The sequence below is a fragment of the Gavialis gangeticus genome, unplaced genomic scaffold (assembly GCF_001723915.1).
Source record: "Gavialis gangeticus isolate Ggan-Ray unplaced genomic scaffold, GavGan_comp1, whole genome shotgun sequence".
NCBI classification, from domain to species: domain Eukaryota; kingdom Metazoa; phylum Chordata; order Crocodylia; family Gavialidae; genus Gavialis; species Gavialis gangeticus.
This window is the reverse complement of record NW_017729004.1, coordinates 64,313,664-64,322,707: the sequence shown is the minus strand read 5'-3', so window position 1 is coordinate 64,322,707 and position 9,044 is coordinate 64,313,664. Positions and strand designations below refer to the sequence as shown.

General features: G+C 37.8%; 1 protein-coding gene across 2 annotated transcripts in view; it reads right to left on the bottom strand.

The window, feature by feature from the left end:
* Window positions 1-9,044, bottom strand: part of PHF14 (PHD finger protein 14) — a 364,911-nt gene that overhangs the window by 62,885 nt on the left and 292,982 nt on the right. The window lies entirely within an intron of this gene.

The window sequence follows — 9,044 nt, the reverse complement described above, 5'->3', positions numbered from 1 at the left end:
AGGAGGGTGGAGTGGGCAGACCGCAGGTGCTGGAAGGAGGAATCTGTGTGCTGCTGCTGCTGCCCCCTGCTGAGACTGGGACTCAGCACAGCCACATCTCACAGCTGGAGCAGCTCTGGAGTGGGGAGAGAAGCACCACTGTACCTCACACTGGTTCCATCTCTGTTTACAGATTTCATGCTTAGCCTCTAAGAAGTATAATAGGGATGCTTATCACAAAACAAAACAAACCATTAAAATATAGTGTTAACAATGATGCCAGTGTGGACAAACATAATAAGAAAAATAACTTATGAGTAGATTGCTTGCCCAGGAACTGGCATACTGCTGCATTAGCAATATTTGTATTACATAAGAATTTCCTTTTCTATTATTAAACTTCATCATGAATAGTACCAATCCTGATCACTAGAAAACTGTTGTACAATAAAATAATGTGCTGGAACAGAACAAAACAAATATGGAACATTCTTATAGTATTTGTGAAAATAATTCTTTATTACAAAAATGTTAAAAAGCTAATTATAATTCTGCTACATAAATTTAATTATCTACCTATTTAAAAAGTGAAAATATCTAATATTAGCATTTGTCGTATTGTCTGCATCATTAGTAAAACCAGTTCACCTTAAATTAATATTCAAGCACATTTAACTAAATAATGTCAATACTCTTGCAAATGTGTTGATACACTATATTGAAGTATAAAATAAATTTTTAATTTAAATAAATAAACAAATAGACTCAAATTACTATCTAAAAACTTCCTATTCCCAGACTTATTTGGTTAATCTAATTTTAAAGGGCTTTTTAACATTATTTTTTGTAGAATGAGCAGAAAGTTCATTTTAACTTTCACTTGACCTTCCTTCTAGATTACATTGGGTTTCTTACTCATACATAGGTTTCTGATGAAGATGGGGTTAAACTTGTCACAAGTATTTTAATAAAATACTGAAGACCTCCTTTAATTTATGGCAGATATATTTTCAAGAAGGAAAATGCTGATGTTATCTTGGTTATAAGCTTGCCACTGAAATGATTTAGATAGGTTTTTTTCCTTCCACACAATATCAGTATAAGGCCTTTCTTTGCAGGCAATGAATTATAGTTGACACTTCAGACCTATTCTATCTGTATCTTCTAGCTCAGAAAAATGAGAAAACATAAATATTTATTCTATATATACAGAAGAGACACAGGACTGATAAAAATGATCCATTATGGGATGATGAATAATTGTTATATGTGTCACTGTTAGAACAGCAAAGGGCATGAAACATTTGCCTTTTTTTTTTAATTTGAGGATTCCTAAGGTTATTGAGTAAATAAAAATGCAGTAATTTTATCACACTGGAGTGACGCGCGTTTAAGCCCAATGATTTTTATGACATTCACTTCAACCATACATAGATGATAGAGTTGTTTGATACAGATTGGGCATGATTTGATAACAATGTCTATTAATGAGAAACTTTACCATGGGGGCAAAGTGTTTATATAAACCAACTTTTGCTACTTCAGCTTTTATATACAATACTTCTCTAGCTTTAGTTTGTCGAGTTACTGAGAGTAGAAGCCTATTTGTTTTAGCAAGCAATTTATTCATTTCCCTTAATGTTGTTCTATTCATAACATAAATGTATAGTGACTATCATGGATTCCAGAGGTACAGAAGCTCTCAAGCAAAAATTCCAAATTTAAATAGGGCGTATCTTCCTACAGAAGAAAAAAGGAAGAAAACAAAGTCTAGTACAAGGAAAGCCAAAACCCCCCCCCCAAACACCTCAATCAATACTAACATCTTCACACACTCTTTTCCTTCTATTACAAATGGAAACGAAAAGGCATGGTATGCAAGCACTTACATAACATGCAAGAAAAGGTGAAATAAAATTTCAAAGTTTTACGTTTACATCTAAAAATAAATAAAAAAATAAGGGGAGGGGGCTTATACTGAGAATGAAAGTTCCTGGATACAAGGTTTGTCCTTCTGTTTTTTGTTTTAGGATATTTAGCCCTGACTGAAATTTAAGTACAATTATGATACCAATAAATAAATTAAAAACAAAGAATCAATATAATGGATCTAGTGTTTTTTATAAGATGACTACATTGAAAGTTTAATATAAAATTACAGACAGTTCATAATTCATGTAATAATCACTTCCTGACTTACTACTTAACAATTTTTCATATGCTATTCAAATTAAATGTTCAATGAAAAGAAAACTAGCATAAATACAAGGCTGTGATTAATAATGCATTATGTGAAAATTCCAAAGTTTGCACTGCTCTGGAAAAATTAATTAGGTTATTTTCTGAATTGACTATATGTTATATTATGCAATGACATACAAAGTATTTCAAAATTCATTGATAAGATACCAAGTAAAATGTATCAATGTTTACTTTTAATAGGAGAAGAAACAGTAATATTTAACATTAACTTTTAGGATACTGTAATGTCTGAGCGTTTAGTTTCTCAACTTTAAGATTAAAATCCTAAGTGTTTGTATGTAATATCCTACAGTTTTTAAAAAGGAATAATAAAAGGTGCATGTATGCATAAAGACAGAAGGAAACTAAATGGCCTCCCTCTAATCTGCCTTTATTCATGTATGGGAAAGTGTCGCGTTTTGTGTTTGGTTTTGGTTTTTTTTTTTTTTTTTTTTTTTTTTTTTTTATGTGTGTGCAAATTTGGTTCTTGTAAAGAAGGACGGGATGGCTTCCAACATTTATATTAGCTTTCGGCTGATACATGCATAAAAACACTTCTCTCTGGATCAGTAGTACTCAGTCTACAGCCCATGTAGTCCAGTGGTTCTCAACCATTTTTGTACCAGGACCCATTTGTAAACATTGATGGCCAGTCCTGACTCAGTAAATAGTTTAAGTAGAAAAAAAGCCCCCTGGCCCTGCTGGAGTCCCTCACTTCCAACCCACAGGTCTCCACTCCCCTAGCCCTGCTGTTACCCATCACTCCTGACTCACTCTTCTCAGGCCCCAGCCCATCAGTGTGTGGATGGGTATGTGGGGTGGGGGTGTGGTGGGGAAGGGGTATGGGGGGGGTCATGTGGGCCCCCAGATTTGTTCACCTACAGCAGACACGGGGATGCAGCCTAGCTGGACTGGCATGGGCTGACTCTACAGCCCAGGGGGCAAGACGTAGTGCAGGAGGGCAAAGCATAGCAGTGGGACTCATTACTGTCACTACCGCTAGGACTCCTGTGCCAGTCACAATGCATGAGTAGCAGACTGGGGTGGGGGGTGGGGGGAATAGAGCACCATGGCCTGGCTGTCATTCCCCTCAGGCCACAGAGCTCTACCCTGGAGCTGGAGAGGAGTTGGGGTGGTGGGCAGTGTCTTCACACTGCCTGTCACGTGCATGTGTGTGTACATACGTGAATGTGGAACCCCATCTGATCACACTCCTTCCACTCTCCTTATCCCCAAGCAGCCCCTTGTAGACTGGAACTCTGCTAGATTGCAAGGGGAAACCTGTGGTTTCCCATGCTTTTCTCCCTAAAAGAAGAATTCATTTTTAAACTTTGTTGATCAAGTTTTTAAAGTTTGTTCATGGCCCTTTCATATATTCTTGCGACCCACTTTCCGGTCACAACGCATGCGTTGAGAAATGCTGATCTAGTCCATGGGGTATTCCACAGGTCTAGAAACTGGGCAAAAGGGGAGCAGTGTTAACTGCCATGGCTCTGGGAGCAATTAAAACTGCTATTGCTACACTGCTACCTAATTTCTGGACCTGTGGGGAGCCCCATGTGCCAGATGACATGGCTAACATGTCAGATTCTGCCAGCACAGTCAATTTACAACTGGATCTGATGCATGGGGCTAGGCCAGTGTGCTGGATTTTACTTGTGCTGATTTTTGACAGGATCTGGCCTGCATGCTGGCACCAGGCCACTTATTTGGCCAGTGGATCCAGACAGGTTGAGCACTATTGTTCTGACTTATGATTAAATAATCATATGGTAGTGCCCAAAAGACATTCTACAATGCAAAGCACATGGAATAAAAAATGGATACCTCCCCCTACCCAACTGCTTACAATATCACTTCTTGCAGCATCAATACTTCAAATGCCAGCTATACAAATGTACAAAAATGTTCCAAAAGTGCCTGAGACACTCCAAATAGTATTCTTAAAAAAAGGTACTGTTTTGGAGCATTTCACTTTTTGTTTTGTTTGCAAAAAGGAGGGAGAACGGGTGTTGGTCCCACTACAGGTCCTGGGGTGCCTCCATGTCTCCACTGAAACCCATGTCAGACCCAGAGGCAGGATTAGGTCCCTCCCTGCTGCTGCCAGGTCACTGCTGACTCCTGGGGCCCCTAGAGCCACTGGAGCTGGCTCTTCCAGCCTCAGTCCCTCTACATCTCTGCTCAGCTGAAAGGGAAGAGGAAAAGCAAAGGGGATTGATGCAGGAGCAGCAGAATCTTACCTAGGGGAGTCCTCACCACCTCTCTTCGAATCTCTCCACTCTGGGTTCTCCGCTCTCTTCTACCTCCAATCCCTGTGAGGAAATGGGGGAATGGAGGAGTAAGCAGTGGAAAGTGTAGCCACTCTCCACCCCTTACTGGAGAACCTACTAGCACCACCTGGCTGGCACCAGAATAGGCTGCAAAATTTTAAAATCATGGGAATGGCACAAGGGCCGTACGCATGTGCCTTGGCTGAAATGTTTCAATTGTTATGTCTATCTGCACCATTAGGCCTGAGACAGACATAACAATTGTATCACTGTCGAAGGATACTGATGTGGGCTGTTACGATGCAACTATTACATCTACATGTTTCCATAATCATACATGTTGAACAAAATTGTTCCAACTTCAACCCCGCTTCATTCAGGGCTGAAGTCAGGGCAGTTTACCTAACTTTTATTGTTACAGGATCTCTCAGATGTACCAATTAAGTAACAGCTGATTCAAGCTCCCAAGCAGCAGTTTCCTTCCTTTGTTCTTACCACTTTTAAAGCACCAAAAATGTGCATTTGTCCAGACACTGAGACAGTAGGAGGGTTATGCAGAAGTTCCCGTACTCTGCCTTGCTCCAAACCTGAGGAAAAGGAGTGAATGGGGACAGTGCTAGGGGAAGAAGGAGACTTTTCTACTTACCCATTTTTCATCAATATTTTTTGGACGTGTTATCAGTGCCTCTGCTGAGATGTTTGCTTTCCCAGCATCAGCATGAAGATCTTAAAAAATGTCTGGCTATTTTTATTCTGCTGCTGCCTAGCTAAAATATGAGTAACCGAGGCTCTAGGTTGCCAACAATTTCTGGAAGACAACACTGAATCAGTTTACTTTGTTCCCATTTGGAAGATTATTTTCCAACCATAGGAATGTTTTTCAAAGCAAAATCTTAAATTGTCAAGAGACTCATACCTTAATGTCCTCACTCACTAGTGAAAGCTTCGTCTCTCTCCCCTCTTTGTTCCCACCTGCCTTTCATGCATCTCTCATTGCACTTCTCTCTAACAAAATTTCTCCAGCATTTTACTATCAATCACTTCAACACCCTTATAAAGTGGATATTATCTCTATATTACAGATGAAATGTCAGACAGAAATGTCAAGTGACTTGATCAAGGGCACAGAGAAAGTCAGAACCAGAGTTGGGTTAGAGAATATAAAACTCATACATGTTTAGTTCCCTGGATGCTTCTTTTTCCTCTCCTCTCTCTCTCTTGCACTGTGTAGCTGCCACTTTCTGTTTAATACAGACTGAAGGAAACTGCTTAACTGAAAATTTCAAGCCGCTGTCTGGCTGACTTGGGCAAGACCTCATCAGGGCTCTTTTTATTGTCAGTGGTAGCAACCTTCAATCCCACATATTGGCTTGGATACAAGGCCATGAATCTCCCTGTCCTCATAAACCACCCCCCTACACTGCCACTACTGGAATACTGTGTTGAGGATCCATAATTCCAGGATTTTAAAAAATTGGAGCGGTTTCAGAGAAAGGAAAGGAGAAAGATCAAAGAACTGTCAAATATATCTTTAGGAGCACAATCTTCAGAAGCTTAACCAAGAAAAAGTTAAGTAGTGACTTGCTCTTGTGGAAGTTAAACACCAAGCAATCTCCCACTGTGGAAGATGGTGGTGTGGTGAAGAATGAATTATAAGCTAAAGAGAGACATTCATTCCCACTGCTTGAGATGTGCCCTCAGAACAGTCAGTCACCTTATGTACTGGAGAGAAAAACCAGAAAGGATTTTTGGTTTGCAGGTTGGACTGCTCTTATCCAACAAAATCATGAAGTCCAAGACAAGGGGACACATTGACTGGTGACATATCTTGGCAGAATGTTATCTTGATATTCTCCACATTGTATATAGTCCTCTGTGCTGACTTCATTGACTTCAACAGTTTTACCTGATTAAAGACCTCAGAACTGACCCTTAGGTATTTCATTTATTTGAAAATATTAACATTTATTATATTCCTTCAAAGTCTCACTGAAGTCTGCTATGACAATGATGTTTCACATTTTTAAATAGAGTGAAAGATACAGTCACAATATGTAATTACAAGGGAAGGAGAAATGTTGAAAAATTAAATATTTAAGCAAAATCTTAAAAAGAAAACAAAATAGAAAAATATTTATTTAAAAATATTCTGCATCTGAAGTGGATTAAAAAGGGGGGAAACACAGGAAAGTCTAGAAGTGAGTCTTCAGAAGTTGTACATAGTTTTGCTGCTAAACTTAATTACAATTATGATTTTCTGAATAATAAAAGGATTTTTCACGACAAAGACAGCTATTCACATAAACAACATACGTATCTGCCTAAGTGACGTTATTTTTTTAAAGGATATTATGGATCATTCAATGCTGGTTAAATAGTTTATTTGAAAGCATCAGCATTTTAAATTCACATAAACAGCCTTGTGATAGTGTAGGGACTATGTTGCAGTTCAGAGATAATCCTGACACACTTGGGGGGAGAGGAAATCTATATAACGTACATTATTAATGACTACTGACTGACCTCTTCTTATCTCCACTAACTTAAAAGATGACATTGAAATTTTCAATAATACTTCAGCTCCATTGTTTGACACCTGTACTATAATGATTTAAAGGCACTTACAACATATTTGCAATGTATGACATTGAAAATAAAACCAAATTTGTTCAGATTATATATTGTCTATAAAAATGGACCATGGCTCTGATCTCACTATAAAATAGAAAGTCTTTGTCATACTGGGGTATGATGACCAAAGAACTTATGTGATTAAACTTTTTTTATTCAAATATGTCAGACAAGTGAGAAGACCAAAAAACAACATTTAAAAATTAGACTAAAATATGGACGTTAGTTTTTGAACACAGGCTCCAGATATACCTTTTGCCTGAAAAGGAAGCAAAACATAAACCAGGCCATTTGTTTTAAATCAAAGTGTGTTATAATAAGAGAATGGGGCATGGATAGTTGTCTAAAAGGGAAAAAAAATAAAAGAAGAAAATGAAAAATTTTTAATTACATGATAACTTTGACTTTTAAAAAACTGTACACTTACGTCAGAATGTCGGGTTGAATATGCTAATAAAACAGAAACAGTAGTATGCGGGAATAGAAAAGTATTTTCTTCTTCCTTGAAGAGTGGTTTTCCTACTTATTTGTAAACGTATTTTGTTTACAAGGCCTATACTTCTGAACAAATCTGGTTTCATATTGCAATTTTACTGGTTTTAGTGGTGTCACTGTGGCATACTAAAATGAGTGTATAGATACTTAACTCCTCATTGTTATCTAGAACACATATCATAGGGCATCTTTACATGTGCTCCAGGGGTGGGGGTAAGGTGAGTGCTTTAATTAATTAGAGTGGCTCCGAGAGCTGTGCTCATAAAAATGCCCACAGCTTCTCGTGTATTCAACATCCAGGCTTCAAAATGGTGGCAGGGGCACTTTAACTTCAACAAGCTTTAGTTGAAGTGCCCCACCACCATTTTGAAGTGCAGAGATGCTGAATACATGAGATGCAGAGGCTGCTGGAGCAAGCTAATTAACACACTCCAGCAGACTCTATTTAGTCTTATCCACCACGGTGTAATTACAGTGTGCTGGAGCAGTATCCCCACATGTCTACAGGCGCCCTTTTATCTAAAACCTCAAGGTTTCCATTGTGTTTACTTGGATAAAAATAATTATTTTTAACAATAGTAGGACAGAGTAAAATGATAGCTCGTATGATTTAACCCAAAATACTCATATACTAAAAAAAACACATATAAAAAAAAGAAATAAACATTACCCAGACAAGCAATTAATTGAAAACTGAAACTGCTGAAATTGGTAAAATTACTGATCCAGGAAATGCTCACTTGGCAACATAGCGGGCATATATTAGCACACATCTCCATTTTTCTATTATATATTTTGATTAATTACTTCTGGTTAGAACAGAATGTTTTCAGTGGTGACACTAATGTACAACCAAATCTGCATACATATGGCTGCATGTACGATACATATGTATAAAGACTGATGGAACACACTCTAAGATGTTCCAGTCATGTGGAATGTTTATTTACTGGATTCTTGCTACAAACTCAGACATTTCCCCCCTACGTATTTGTAGCTACCTCCCTTAATTGAAGTGTAATTCACCTTTTCTCTCCCAAGCATTAGACAAATACTCCTGCTCTGGAATGCACCAGTGTACTTCAGGGTTTAGGTTCTATCTGTCCCCCTGTCCTCACTCTTCCCAAGAAAAATAAATCTGGAATCAGGCTGTACCGATTGTAAATTTCCTCATGGGGTGTCCTTCTCTAGTTAATATATGGAATTAATTTTTAAATATAATTATTTGGTTATAAAAATTACTCTCTTATTTGCTGAACTTCTAGCACGTATTTTTCAAGATCTGCTTTGGGAAGTGAGTCTGAATATCAGTCAATAAAGTCACTCCAGGGATTCTTAGCTTTTAACATTTTTAATTGCTTGTACTTTGGTTATTACACAATAGATAGTTTCATCATCTAAATATAATGTATCTTTGTTAAAATCCTT